This window comes from Camponotus vicinus, unplaced genomic scaffold (genome assembly GCF_025532165.1).
Source record: "Camponotus vicinus isolate PSW18456_S1 unplaced genomic scaffold, iyCamVici1.0 SCAF_8, whole genome shotgun sequence".
NCBI lineage: Eukaryota > Metazoa > Arthropoda > Insecta > Hymenoptera > Formicidae > Camponotus > Camponotus vicinus.
In genome coordinates, this window is record NW_028141980.1 from 9,963,101 (window position 1) to 9,980,713 (window position 17,613).

Below are 17,613 nucleotides of genomic sequence, written 5' to 3' on the forward strand. Positions count from 1 at the left end.
ATAAAATATTCGTGCGCGGAATATTAAATTATAAAAGTATTTTAATTTATTGATTTAAATTGATTATTTTTTAGTAATTTATCATGGAGCCTTTCGTTATGCTATTTATTTGCATCTATAATTCGATTGTTTTACTTTGTATTCTCTCATAATTCAAATTATTTTTAGATTTTCAAGTAGAACGATAAAGTAACACGGATGAAATATATTTGTGACTCTATAGGTATTGAAATAATAATTATTGTCCGTAAAGATCGCAACGATCGAAGCAATTATTTAACATTTTGGATTCCTATCATTTAATCGATTCTCGATTAAATTGTACATTGTTTAATTAACAAGGATTGTTAAAATTTAAGGTATTGGTCGAAATATAATTAATTCTAATATTGTTAATGAAATATAATAAGTATCAATGATTGAAAGTTCATAACATAATTAAGTCTCTTATCCCTTTTTATGTATATTTTGTTTCAATTTTTAATCACGGTAATGAATGATTGCGATTCGATAAAGATTTATAGTTGCGATACAGTTTTATGTCGTTAATTAATTTTTAATTAATTGATTTTTATTAATATTTAAAGCAAATTATGTTTCGATATTAATCGTAGTTGTGTTTAGTAAAAAATTACAATATACGAAGCGTTTCTCACCACTACTTTATTATTCGAGAGTCACCGTGCGAATGATAACAAAGCGGTAACGTATAGCGCGCTACTGTTTATATTTTATATTGCCAAAGTCGAACGCCGTGTTATCGATAATTCCGAAATATTTTATACATTATAAAATATACACTAACGGAATATTAAATTATGGAAGTATTTTAATTTACTGATTAAAATTGATTATTTATTCAACAATTTATTATAGAGCTTTTCGTTATGTTAATTATTTGCATCTATAATTCGATTGTCTTACTTCGTGTTCTCTCACAATCTAAATTATATTTAGATTGTCAAGTAGAACGATAAAGTAACACGGATGAAATAAATTTGTGACTCTAAATATTAAAATAATAATTATTGTCCGTAAAAATCGCAACGATCGAAGTGATTATTTAGTATTTTGGATTCCTATAATTTAATCGATTCTCGATTAAATTGTATATTGTTTAATTAAAAAGTATTGAGAAAATTTAAAGCATTGGTCGAAATATATTTAATTCTAATATTGTTAAAGAAATATTATAATTAGCATCAATGATCGAAAGATCATTACATAATTAATTCTTTTATCCCCTTTTATGTATACCCTGTTTCAATTTTTAATCGCGGTAATGAAGCATTACAATTCCATAAAGATTTATCGTTGCGATACAGTTTCATGTCGTTAATTAATTTTTAATTAATTAATTTTTATTAATATTTAAAGCAAATTATGTTTTGATACTAATCGTAATCGTGTTTAGTAAAAAAATTACAATATATGAAGCGTTTCTCACCACTACTTTATTACTCGAGAGTCATCGTGCGAATGATAACAAAGCGGTAACGTATAGCGCGCTACTGTTTATATTTTATATTGCCAAAGTCGAACACCGTGTTACTGATAATTTCTTGCCAAAATATTTTATATATTATAAAATATACACTATCGCGTAATATTAAATTATAGAAGTATTTTAATTTATTAATTAAAATTGATTATTTATTAAACAATTTGCCAGAACTCACCACTCCTTCCCCACTCTCCGTCGCGCGCCTAGTATAAGGTTACAATCGGACGACTCTCGTTGCCTCATCCAAATTGGCCGATTTTCTTTAATTAATTTTTATTACTAATATTGCAAAACAGAGCACCTTCCTTCTTAATTTGAGCCAATCTACCTTCACACTTCGGGACTACAAAAAGTTATCAGACATCCTGTATACATATCTTATAGTACGTAAAATACATATTTCGGCAATGAATTTTCAATAACATATAGATAGTGATACGAATAAAATTACTACATGTTCTATATGAATAAAATTACTTCTTTAATAATACATATAGTCAAATATATTTCGTGATAAAGTATAATTTATTATTTTAGATTCGTTGAAACTGTTCAAAACGTAACGATATATCCATCAGGTAATCATAATTTTACTAATCGGGTAATAATATTTTTAATAATATTTTACGATAGTAATTTTTTTAATTAAAAAATAATATGAATAATATATAAAAAAATTATAAATCACTTATCACGCAATTTCATTACTCCGTATGTTGCCTGTCCTATATGCCTTTCCCAATATCATTTTCCTCCCTTGTTCGTCCTTTGTTATGTTTTCGTGGCACTCACTCTCGAAAATACGACTAATTATAATTATGGAACGATTGTGAGATACGGCATGCCTCATCGCGGAATAATTATACAAGAAATGCACTTTATTATATTGTAAGAGATAGAGAACACACGAGGGACGTATTCGCTCGACATTTATATCGGGCCAAATTCAATACTACTTGTTAAATGCTATTTTCATTGTTGATATATGTATATATGTATATTAACACGAATTATAAAATTGAAAGATTAATGTAATTGAAGTCATGATATGTAATAATCATTTAATTATTAATTCGATAATATACAAAGTACTTTGTATCACTATCTTTGCTCGAGTGTCACTGTGCGAATAATACCAAAGTCGTGGCATGTAAATATTAGCGCGCTGTTGTTTACGCCACCAAGGCCAAGATGTTATTGTCTGTTCATCATCGAAATATTTTACATTCTTTAACAAATATATGCGCGGAATATTAAAGTATAGAGAAATATTTTAGATTATATAGATTAATTACATAATTATTTATTAAAAGATTAATGTATCTTTTATGGAGCTTTTCGTTATATGTTAATTATTTAGACGATTCTACCATTCGACGTTTTAAAGTGCGCGTTATTAATCCGAATTATATTTAAATGATTGAAAAATAGATGAAACGTCGGAAACGAATTATATTTGACTCTATATAAATATCAAAAAATAATTTTCCCTCGTAAAAATTTATTTCATATTAATTAAATCAAAATTGCACATAAATGCCACAGCGCGGTAGTTGGAGCGCAGGAAAGAAACAACACTTCCTTCTTATTAATTGTTGTTTATTTCGAACTAAAAAACTACAAAAATAACGAATATTTCGGATCGTCTTTGACCCTTCCTCAGCACGAGAATTAACAATATAAAATTATATATATATATATATATATATATATATATATATATATATATATATAATATTATAATATTATAATCACATAATATTTTATTATAATATTCATTGCTGCAATATTTTTTATATTTAAAATGCTCTATATTATATAATACAATGTACTTAATAATAAAGTATAACATAATTACAAAATATATTATTATTATATTATTAGTAAATTTTATAACTTCTTGCAAGCTGTCTTTTTATATGTCTAATCATTATGCGTCTCTGTCCAATGCATCTTTTTCTTAGAATCTTCGGATTGTTATGAACTATCGCACTGCCTCGTCCTAAAAACTGTAGAAACGCTTCTTCTTCTTGTGATGTCCATCGGAATACTTTCTGTGGCCATTTGTTGTCTTCAAGCATTTTTAAGAAATATTCAAATTGCTGAAGTCTATTTTTCTTTATTCTTTCGATTATTGTCTCTTCTGCTTCATTTTACAAACATATTAATAATTCATTTTATTCAAAAATATTAATATAATAATATAATAAATATTATTATATATTAATTAATATGTATTAATTAATATATTAATATAATAAATAATTAATATGAATAAATAATATAATAATTTTGGTATCTCTCTTAGTCTGACTCTTCCCCTTCGACCAATCCGGCATGGGTGTCCTTGCCGGTAACGACGGCCAGTATTCATAATTCACTCTTATATTTAAGATCGTCTTAAGTAAGTTGAAAAATATTATATAACTATTTATTATATAACTTATTATATAACTTATTTTACTAACTAAACGGAATCTTAAGAAGCAATTTAAGATACTTAAGATTATTTTAAATATAAGAATATAGTCTATATGAATATCGGCGTGTGTTACCGCCGGTATAGCTCTTAGGTTCATTAAAGTACTCAAACCTCCTCACCAGGCAAATGCCTTCGTTAAGGTAGAGATATATCGAGGAGGAAAATTTTTTTTTATTTTTTATTTTTTTTTCAATACAGGGTTTAATAAAAAAGTTAATGTAAAATATAATTTGAAATTTAATACAAAATAATTTATTACATGGAATAATTTATTACACGAAATGAAATTTAATACAAAATAATTTATTACATGGAATAATTTATTACACGAAAATGTCCAAAATATACGTATAATATAAAATTTACTAAAAATTTTTACATAGTCCAGACGAGAATGATTAGCGATGATTAATTACGCGACATTTATTATTAATAATAGATATGCAATAATAGAATTTAATGTAACGTAATTATACGTAACGTAAATAATCAAAAGAGTCATTAATAAAATTATTGATCATTTCTACGATTGTAGAAGAAAGTATTTGCATTACTGGCGCATTTTGCGCGGACTTATTAAAGACAATATTCAAAGACATGGAAAGAGAGACAAAGCTTCGATGTATAAGTCAACGATTAAATTATAAGATAACGTTAAATTATAAGATAAATCGTGATTTAAAATTCCCGAGAAAACGCGACGATTAAATAAATCGATAATATTCGGAATATCCGATTGCGATATGTATAATTTTTATAATATAATAATCGAAGCTCTCAATAGACACGAGCGCGATATAATTATTGTCACGTAAATATAGAAAATCGAAGATGTTTCGACAAACATTTGAGGTCTGTAATGTTTGCGAATATACAATTCACCGACCGATATATTTGCGAATTTTTATAAGATAAATCGCGATTTAAAATTCGCGATAAAACACGACGAATAAATAAATCGATAATATTCAAAATATTCAAATGCAGATACGCGAGTGACATACCGGTAATATCCGATAAAAAGAGGAGCGATCTTAAAAATGGAGAACGATTAACATCTTGTTTCTACATCAGATTTCGCAAGATCAATCTGCAAAGAAAAGTTAAGTGATCCATTGAACATCGGGAACTTCACTGTAGGAGGGAACGAATCCCGGATCTTCCGGACTATTCCCAATAGCAATGATTTCAGTAATAAATCAACGACAATTATCCCTCGTCATTATGTTCAATTCACGAAATTGATATGCACGTCAGAAAACATGTTCTTCCATTACTAAGAAATATATTTCTTCATTGAAAATTAAATGGATATAACGATTTTTTTTATAGAAATGTGATTACGAACGATTATATTTATAAATAATAAAATACATGCATTATTGGAGTTTGTGTTAAATGTGCGAACACATAATTTGGGGTACCGTTTGCGCGCGCGAGACGAATCGAACCCGATAATAGCAAGATTTAAAAAATTTCAATTCGAATAGTGTGCAAAATAAAATAAATGAAATAATTTTAAATATATAATTAATTCTAGATTAATTCTCTAGAGATTCTCTAGATTCCTTATTCTTATAACATTTAAATTAATCATTTTTTTTCTTTTAATCAATCTTACTGATATAGGGGTACCCATTCGATTCGTCTCTAAATTTTTAAGTATTCGCACATTTTATGTAACATTCATATATAATTTCGCGTATATATAATATATCATATTAATAAAAATTATAAAAATATTTTGGATACGTTAATTTGTGCATGTATTTTATTATACATATATATAAAATAGTATATATCTCTAAAAACTAATATTCTAAAATGGCGATGTCCAATACCTGCAAATAGTTTCTTAAAAGAAACTAAAAACTAATATTAATATCCCCAGTACCTAGAAATAATTTTTCAAATGAGATAATTAATTAATAATTAATAAAATATATTCGTTCGTAATCATTTTTATCCAAAAAGTTAATAAAATTACAATATGAAATTACTTAAAAAATAAAACTTTATACACAACGCTATATTCATTTTATCTATTATTAAATCTCTCTGGCATTAAATAATAATAATACCAATCCTAATAATGACAGAACATTTTTAACGAAGAAAAGAATAGATGCATTTCTCTCACATCTAAATATATATTATTTAAATTAATTCGATTTTAAAGAAGCGTATGGCGTTCGTCGTTGTATTACTACCGAAATCATTGCTTTCGGAAATTGCCAGGAAAAACCGGGATTAATTCCATTCTTACAATAAAAATTCCCAATTTTCAACAGGGCACCGAACTAGACGTCGCGAATGGATCTTACAAGAACCGATGAGAAATAATTCTCCATAATGAAAATCGTCTCCTCGGCGGTACGAGCCACGCAACTTTCATTAACGTTTATCTAACGAAAGGAACAACGATAACTCTTTTATTAAAATGATAATCTCGTATAAGAACGCGAAAAGAACGCGAAAAGAACGCGGGAAAAACACGGTGTTTTCGCAACTGTAATTTATAATTTATTTATAAATATTTTCCGATACGCAATTCGTAAATACACAAATATAACTGAAGAAACAAATTATTAAATTCATAATAATTAACTCGCGATTCTATAATATCGAAGGTGATCGTTAAATTTTGTGAAGCTAATATTTCGTAATAATCGTTGACTTATCATATCGAATCTTCACATTCTTATTCCATATTTCTTTATATTTAATTAACAATATTTAGCAATATTATCTGACGATAGAGACAGCGATAAGATCTTTTATTAATTCAATCTCGTTTGAAAATGCAAAAAGAACGCGGAAAGAGCACGGTATTTTCACAATCATAATTTATTAATTTATTTTACGATTATTTAGTTACGCGCGATATGGAATTCATAAATAGATAAATTTAACGGAAAGCATATCATTAAATTTATAATAATTTGACTCGCGATTCTATAACGAAGGCGTTCGTCAAATTTTGTAAAGCTTATATCTGATCATTAATTTAGCACCGAATTTTTACATTTTATATAAAAATTTTCCGAATTTATTAATGACTCTTTGATATAAAAATATAAACAGTTACTCTTTTATGAGTATTTCAAAAATATATACTATAGAATCAAATATGTTAATTTAATGAAATTACTATTATATCATCATTATACGTACTTTCGATAATTTTTGTGTAATTTACATAAGAATGTATTTACGTAATTTACAATCGTAAATACAATTTCATATAATATAATTATAGTTATAATTGTATTTTATACACATTTATGTGTCAATAATTAAAAATATCAATATTATGATTAATATACAATTATAACTATTTACAATTTACAAAACACAATTTACTAATTACAAATTACAATTTACAAAATACAATTTATGTTATCAATATCAAATAAATGTAATTGATTTATTCAAATGTTTAATAACATAAATAATTTGACATTGACAGCATTAACATTTGGACTTAATATTATAGCTATATATTAATTTACACATATATATGATATATTTTTAATTTTTAAAATAAAATATAACATGTTAAAATATATCTTGAACATTTATAATTATGCAATTTGTTTAATATTCTTGAAAGTAATTTTGATAATTTAAATTTCATTTTTAAAACATTTTTAAAAATAAATTCAATTCGCGCATGATTAGTTAAATGAAATAAAATGAATCCTACAATTTTAAATATAATTAAAAAATGACGTTGTTCGCCACGGTTTAATAGAGAATAACGAAACGAATGATTTTACCAAAGTCCCTCTCTAATAATTTAACTATCTAACTATATCTTTAACTATCGATGTATTAGTAGAGTTTAATAAGATTTATATAATGATTTAAATAATCGCGATTAATCATTAATAAAATTATCCATCATCTTTTTAAATAGTAAAAAAAATATTTGCACTACTAGCGCAGACTATAAAAGATAATATTCAAAGACGTGGAAAGACAGACAAAGTTTCGACGTATAAATCAACGATTAAATTATAAGATAATATTAAGATAAATCGCGATTTAAAATTCCCGAGAAAACGCGACGACTAAATAAATCGATAATATTCGGAATATCTGATTGCGATATGTATATCTTTTATAATATAATAATCGAAGCTCTCAACAGACACGAGCGCGATATAATTATTATCACATAAATATAGAAAATCGAAAATATCTCGACAATCATTTGAGGTCTGTAATGTTTGCGAATATACAATTCACCGACCGAATTACATCCGAATTTTTATAAGATAAATCGCGCTTTTGAATTCGTGATAAAACGCGACGAATAAATAAATCGATAATATTCAAAATACTCAATTGCAGAGGGACAGCGATAAAATTCTTTTGTTAAAACGGTAATCTTGTATAAGAGCGATTAAAAATTTTATATTTGATCACGCGATGTGTATATACTTAATATGTATATACTTTAGATGGCACTCCCGGTTTCGGTACGAGCGAAAATCCCATTTCACTTACAAGAATCAGCTTCGAACCAATAGGTCGGGAACGCAACGATACAACGAGCAAGGATTAAGTCCAAACCGGAAAGAAGACGAAACGATTGACGGAAATAGAGGAAAATGAAGTTCACCAACTCTTTTTCGCGCATAATTATCCTATCTCGTATCGAACCTGGACCCGCTAAGCACGATTTCAGGTGCTTCGCCCGGAACACGAAGTTTCCCGCAATGCAGGATATGGCTACACCAGGCTGGTAGACGGCAAAAGAAGAGGATACCCACATTTTTTAAATGCTAACATTCAGCAATTTAGAAAATGGGGAGGCAACCCCTTTTACCGAGCGAAAATCGTGCCTAGGGGAATCCACTCGACTCCTCGACAGGGTTAACACACGCAGTGCGTGTGGCTGTAGACGAGCAAAGAGAAGGGACCCATTGACGACCATTCCGAGCAATCGATCGAGTTCTAATCAATTCGGGCCAAATCATTTGACGAAGCACGAAGCGCGAGTGTACGTTGCAGAGCAACGTGTGCAAACCCGAACATCCCAGTTAATTGGCATCGGAAGTAGAGACTCGTGACAATAATGAAATTGGGATTTTTATACAAAAAGTTCAACGCGGAAGCGCGAAAACGCGACGACGCGAGAATACTACAACGCGGAAACACGGTAACGAAATGCCGCCGTTCGCGACACGTTGACGGCATCGACGACGCAATGTGCGTTCAACGCATTAAATGCGCGTGCCACATAAGAGCCATTGTGGGATCTTACAATAAAAATCCCCAATTTTTAACATGGCACCGAACTAAACGTCGCGAATGGATCTTATAAGAACCGATGAGAAATAATTCTCCATAATGAAAATCGTTTCGACTCCTCGGCGGTACGAGCCACGCAACTTTCATTAACGTTTATATAACGAAAGGAACAACGACAATCTCGTCTAAGAACGCGAAAAGAACGCGGGAAAAACACCGTAATTTTTTCGCAACCGTAATTTATTAATTTATTTATCAATATTTTCCGATACGAAATTCGTAAATACACAAATATAACCGAAGAAACAAATTATTAAATTCATAATAATTAACTCGCGATTCTATAATAGCAAAGGTGACCGCGATAAATTTTGTGAAGCTAATATTTAATCGTTGACTTATCACATCGAATCTTCACACTCTTATTCCATATTTCTTTATATTTAATTAGCGCAATGTTCAGGAATATTATCTGACGAGAGAGATAGATAAAATTCTTTTGCTAAAACGGTAATCTTGTATAAGAACGCGAAAAGAACGCGGAAAAAGCACGGTATTTTCGCAATCATAATTTATTAATTTATTTTACGAATACGATATTCAGTTCCGCGCGATATGGAATTCATAAATAGATAAATCTAACGGAAAGCATATCATTAAATTATAGTTATAATTGTATTTTATACACATTTATGTCAATAATTAAAAATATCAATATTAGATTATAATTAATATACAATTATAACTATTTACAATTTACAAAATACAATTTACAATATACAATTTATAATGTTATCAATATCAAATAACTGGATTCGATTTATTTAAATGTTTAATAACATAAATAATTTGATATTGACAGCATTAACATTTGGACTTAATGTTATATATCATATATATATGTAAATTATATATTTATATATTTTTAATTTCTAAATAAAATATAACATGTTAAAAAGTATCTTGAACATCTACAATTATGCAATTTGTTTAATCTTCTTGAAAATAATTTCGATAATTTAAATTTCATTTTTAAAATATTTTTAAAAATAAATTCAATTTAATTTCTTAAAAATAGTTTTAATTTATTACAAAGAATTACACGAAAGTATCCAAAATATACGTATAATATAAAATTTATTAAAAATTTCTACATAGTCAAAACAAGATTGATTAGCGTTGGTGAATTATGCGATATTCATTATTAATAATTAATATGCAATAATAGAATTTAGTAAGTTTTATGTAACGTAAATATATATAATCGTGATCAAAAGAGTCATTAATAAAATTATCGATCGTTTTTTCGATTGTAGAAGAAAGTATTTGCATTATTGGCGCATAATACAAGATAAATAACGATTTAAAATTCGCGAAAAAACGGTAACGAATAAATAAATCGATAATATTAGTAATATTCGATTACCATATGCATAATTTTTGTAATACGATAATCGAAACCGCCAATAGACAGCGCGACATAATTATTATCAAACAAATACGAAGATATTTCGAGACATTTGAGATCTATAATATTTGCGAATATAGAATTTATTGTCTGATTTATTTGCGAATTTTTAGAAGATAAATCACGATTTATAATTCGCGAGAAGACGCGACAAATAAATAAATCGACAATATTCGAAATATTTGATTATGATATGTATAATTTTTATAATATAATCGGAGCCCCTAATAGACACGCGCGATATAATTACTATTACACACAAGTGCGAAGATAGATATTTCGATAGACATTTAAGGTCTGTAATATTTGCGAATTTATTTGCGATTTATTTGCGATTAATACGCTATTTTATATAAATGTCGCGATTGAGAAAACGCGTATTGAAAATACATATTACATCTTGCGCATGATTAATTCAATGAAATAAAATAAATCTTAAAACTTTACAATTTTAATATATAATTAATATATAATTAAAAAATCGCGTTATCACCACGTTTAATAGAGAATAACGGAACGAATGATTTTATCAACGTCCCTCTAATACTCTAACTACATATTTAACTATATCTGAAATTATCAACGTAATAGTAGAGTTTAATAAGATTTAAATAATGTAAACAATCGCGATTAAAACAGTCATTAATAAAATTCCATCAATCGTCTTTTAAATAGTAGAAAAAAATATTTGCCCTACTAGCGCAGACTTTAACGACAATATTCAAAGATGTGGAAAGATAAACAAAGCTTCGATGTAAGTCAGCGATTAAGTTAGGTAAATCGCGATTTAAAATTCACGGGAAAACGCGACGAATAAATTAATTGATAATACACGGAATATTCGATATGTATAATTTTTATAATATAATAATCGCGAAGTCCTCAATAGATACGCGCGCAATGTAATTATGCTGTCACATATAAATGCGAAGATATATTTCGACAGACATTCGATGTCTGTAATATTTGCGAATATAAAATTCACTATCCGATTTATTTGCGATTAATATGCAATTTTATATGAACGCCGCGATTGAAAATAAAATACATATCTCGCGCATGACTAACTAAATAAGATAAAATGGAAAATTTGTATAATATGATAATCGAAATCATCAATAGACGCGCGCGCGACATAATTATTATCACTCAAATTATCACGCAATTTGTAAATAATCGCGATTAAAACAGTCATTAAAAAAATTATCGATCGTTTCTTAAATAGTAGAAAAATATATTTGCACTACTAGCGCATTTTGCGCGGACTATTAGAAACAATATTCAAAGACGTGAAAAGATAGACAAAGCTTCGATATATAAGTCAACGATTAAATTATAAGATAATATTAAAATATAAGACACATTTGCGATTTGAAATTAAGATAAAAGAAAACGCGACAAATAAATAAATTGATAATATTCGGAATAACCGATTCCGCGATATCTATAATTTTTATAATATAATAATCGAAGCGCCCTCAATAGACACGCGCGCGATATAATTATTATCACACAAAGGCGAAGATATTTGGATAGACAATTTGAGGTCTGTAATGTTTGCGAATATATAATTTATCGACTGATTTACGTGCGAATTTTTATAAGATAAATCGCGATTTAAAATTCGCGATAAAACGCAACGAATAAATAAATCTATAATATTCAAAATAATCGATTGCGCATAAATTTTATAATATAATTCGACGCCATTTGATACGCGGATGACATACCGGTAATATCCGATAAACAGAGGAGCGACTTTAAAAATGGAGAACGATATTAACATCTTGTTTCTACATCAGATTTCGCAAGATCAATTTGCGAAGAAAAGTTAAGTGATCCATTGAACGTCGGGAACTTCACTGTAGGAGGGAACGAATCCCGGATCTTCCGGACTATTCCCAATAGCAATGATTTCAGTAATAAATCAACGACAATTATCCCTTGTCATTATCTTCAATTCACGAAATTGATATTCACGTCAGAAAACATGTTCTTACATTATTAAGAAATATATTCCTTTATTGAAAAATAAATGAATATAACGATTTTTTTTATAGAAATGTGATTACGAACGATTATATTTATAAATAATAAAATACATGCATCATTGGAGTTTGTGTTAAATGTGCGAACACATAATTTGGGGTACCGTTTGCGCGCGCGAGACGAATCGAACCCGATAACAGCAAGATTTAAAAAATTTCAATTCGAGTAGTGTGCAAAATAAAATAAATAAAATAATTTTAAATATATAATTAATTCTAGATTAATCTTCTAGATTCTCTAGATTCTCTAGATTCCTTATTCTTATAACGTTTAAATTAATCATTTTTTTTCTTTTAATCAATCTTACTGATATAGGGGTACCCATTCGATTTGTCTCTAAATTTTTAAGTATTCGCACATTTTATGTAACATTCATATATAATTTCGCGTATATATAATATATCATATTAATAAAAATTATAAAAATATTTTGGATACGTTAATTTGTGCATGTATTTTATGATACATATATATAAAATGGTATATATCTTAAAACTAATATTCTAAAATGGCGATGTCCAATACCTGTAAATAGTTTCTTAAAAGAAACTAAAAACTAATATTAATATCCCCAGTACCTAGAAATAATTTTTCAAATGAGATAATTAATTAATAATTATTAAAATATATTCGTTCGTAATCATTTTTATCCAAAAAGTTAATAAAAACTAATTATAATATAAAATTACTTGAAAAATAGAAATTTATACACAATGCTATATCCATATTTAATCTACTATTAAACCTTTCTGGCATTAGACAATAATAATTCCAATCCTAATAATGACAGAACATTTTTAACGAAGAAAAGAATAGATGCATTTCTCTCACATCTAAATATATATTATTTAAATTAATTCGACTTTAAAGAAGCGCATGGCGTTCGTCGTTGAATGACTACCGAAATCATTGCTGTCGGAAATTGCCAGGAAAACCTGGGATTAGTTCCATTCTTACAATAAAAATTCCCAATTTTCAACAGGGCACCGAACTAGACGTCGCGAATGGATCTTACAAGAACCGATGAGAAATAATTCTCCATGATGAAAATCGTTTCGACTCCTCGGCGGTACGAGCCACGCAACTTTCATTAACGTTTATCTAACGAAAGGAACAACGATAACTCTTTTATTAAAATGATAATCTCGTATAAGAACGCGAAAAGAACGCGGGAAAAACATGGTGTTTTCGCAACCGTAATTTAATGATTTATTTATAAGTATTTTCCGATACGAAATTCGTAAATGCACAAATATGACCGAAGAAACAAATTATTAAATTGATAATAATTAACTCGCGATTCTATAATATCGAAGGTGATCGTTTAATTTTATAAAGCTAATATTTAATCGTTGACTTAACACATCGAATCTTCACACTCTTATTCCATATTTTTTTATATTTAATTAGCGCAGTATTCAAGAATATTATTTCACGAGAGAGGAACAGCGGTAAGATCCTTTATTAAAATGGCAATTTCGTCTAAGAATAGGGAAAGAATGCGGAAATAAATATGATATATTTCCGTAATTTATTAATTTGCGAATATTTATTTCGGATACGAAATTCGTAAATACATAAATCGAATTGAAAGTAAATCATTAAATCCGTATAATAATTGACTCGCAACTTCATAACATCGAAAGCAATCGTTAAATTTTGTGAAGCTAATACTTAATCGCTAACTTAACATCGACTCTTTATACTTTTATTCGATATTTTTTTACTTTTAATTAGCGATATTTGAGAATATTATTTGAGAGGGACGGCAATAAGATTCTTTATTAAAATGGCAATCTCGTCTAAAAACGCGAAAAGAACGCGGAAAAAGCACGGTATTTTCGTAATCATAATTTATTTCATGAATATTCAGTTCCGCGCGATATGGAATTTATAAATAGATTTCGAATTTATTAATGACTCTCTGATATGAAAATACAAACAGTTACTCTTTTATGAATATTTCAAAAATATATACTATAGAATCCAATATGTTAATTTAATGAATTACTATTATATAATCATTATACGTATACTTTGGATAATTTTTCGTGTATTATTATTATGTAATTTTTGGTGTAATTTGCATAAGAATGTATTCATGATATTTCTTAAACACTAATAATTATGTACAATTTTCTTAATATTCCTGAAAAAAAAATTTTAATAATTTAGATTTTATTTTTAAAGCATTTTTAAAAATCAATTCAATTTCATTTTTTAAACTGAAATAAAGCCAAATTACAAATTTCTATATATTGTATTAGACTGCTAACACGGCCATATTTCATATGGTAAAATATAAAACAAGAGCAACCGTTTATAATTGGGCAGAATTTATGCCGAGTATCACAGAATTTAACATAACACTATCACTCTCGAAAGATGCAATTGTAATTTATATACTTAATGCTTGTATATTTATTTTAATACTATATTTTAATATTTTATAACTGCTTATATTTATTTTTATCTCGTTGCAGTTTATATTTATTTTAATAAATGCCGGCAAAATGAAATGACACAATATGTATTTATTAATCTAATCTGTATATGTATCCTGCCCAATTGTAAATAGTTATCCTGACTTTAGTTGTTAGCAGCCTATAATATATAATATATAAAATTTTTATAATATAAAAATTTTCTGTACAGATTATCAATAAAAATTGATTGATATTATAATAATATATATAATTAATAAATTTTTATAGTAATGCATAATTTATAATAAAATATAAAATTAATATGTGTATAACACTTATCATATTACAAGTTATTTCATTAATTAATCATTTGGCTTTACATTAAGTTTAAAAACAATATTTACAACAAATTCTATAATGGATGAGCTATAAGAAATTAGAATAAGATAAGTGAATAAGATAAATACGCGTTATAAGAATAAATTAGCATCAGATGTAATTGATAAAATTTTTTGTGTGCTTTATTTTTAATAAATTAGGTAAAATCTATACAAAAATAATCTCTTCTCTATCTTTTTTCTTTATAATTAAAATACTGCAATATATTTTCGCAATGGATGCAATATATTTCGAACGAATTTATTAAAAGTTATTTAATTTAATCTATTCTAGCTCATCCATTTTAAGGCAACGGATTTATCTACAATCTCTACCGTTACCTTAAAATTAAATAAAAGTTTTTGTCACTCACCGTGGCATTGATGTGCTGCAGCGAAGTTGTCGTTATCGAAACTACGTTGTCGTTAAAACGTCTGTAACATACAAAAATAAAATTCATTTATAACAAAGCTCAAAATACAATCAATATTTCAAAAAATTATTATTGTGCGGAATTTCATATCCGGTGTGTAAAATAATAAGCAGATATAAACACGTATGGAAAGATTTTATAAATTTTGAAATTATTTTTTAAATAGAAATTTTTATATTTAAAAATCTTTCTCTCTAATTTTCTCTTTAATTCCTTTAAATTATAAGAACGAATTATTATGCGTATGATTTATAACAATTGATATACAAATAATAAATATTCACCATCAGGTTGCTTCGCCGATGCAAGATGCCTTTCCCAGGCCTCCTCCTCCTCTCACAATAGTTTGTTGGTCTGTAACATACAAAGAAGATTCAAATTGTAGTCACGGTCAAAAAATTATTATTATATACATTTAATTTTATATCCGACGCACATAAATAATAAGCAGATAAACAATTTTATAAATTTTAAAAAAATTTCTACTAATAAGTAATAATTTAAGAATTCTATTGAAAGCTATTCGAACGTAGAAACTTTTAAATTACAGTTTTTATGTAAAAATTTCTCTATTTTTCTCTTGTTTAAGTCATGTAAATAAAAAATCAAATTACGCGATTAATTATTTAATTTAAATCGCGCATACGCAATTAATAAATAATAATATATAAGCGATAATTTATTTACCATAGAGTTGCTTCACAGGTGCCTGATGCCTCTCCTAGGCCTCCTCCTCCTCTCAGTTAGACGCGCGATACTTAACGGCACTCCTGCACTCACGAGCGATATTTTTATATCGCTATTTTCGCACTTTTACGCGCGATACTAAACGGTTTCCGCACTATTTCGGTACGATAAAAAATTTTCTATTTAGTCGCGCGATGTATATACTTAATATGTGTATACTTTGAACGGCACTCCCGGTTTCGGTACGAGCGAAAATCCCATTTCACTTATGAGAATCAGCTTCGAGCCAACAGGTCGGGAATGCAACGATACAATGAGCAAGGACTAAGCCCAAACCGGAAAGAAGACGAAACGATTGACGGAAATAGAGGAAAATGAAGTTCACCAACTCTTTTTCGCGCATAATTATCCTATCTCGTACCGAACCTGGACCCGCTAAGCACGATTTCAGGTGCTTCGCCCGGAACACGAAGTTTCCCGCAATGCAGGATATGGCTACACCAGGCTGGTAGACGGCAAAAGAAGAGGATACCCACATTTTTTAAATGCTAACATTCAGCAATTTAGAAAATGGGGAGGCAACCCCTTTTACCGAGCGAAAATCGTGCCTAGGGGAATCCACTCGACTCCTCGACAGGGTTAACACACGCAGTGCGTGTGGCTGTAGACGAGCAAAGAGAAGGGACCCATTGACGACCATTCCGAGCAATCAATCGAGTTCTAATCAATTCGGGCCGAATCACTTGACGAAGCACGAAGCGCGAGTATACGTTGCAGAACAACGTGTGCAAACCCGAACATCCCAATTAATTGGCATCGGAAGTAGAGACTCGTGACAATAAATGAAATTGGGATTTTATATGAAAAAGTCCAAAAGCTCCGCGAAAACGCGACGACGCGAGAATACTACAACGCGAAAACACGGTA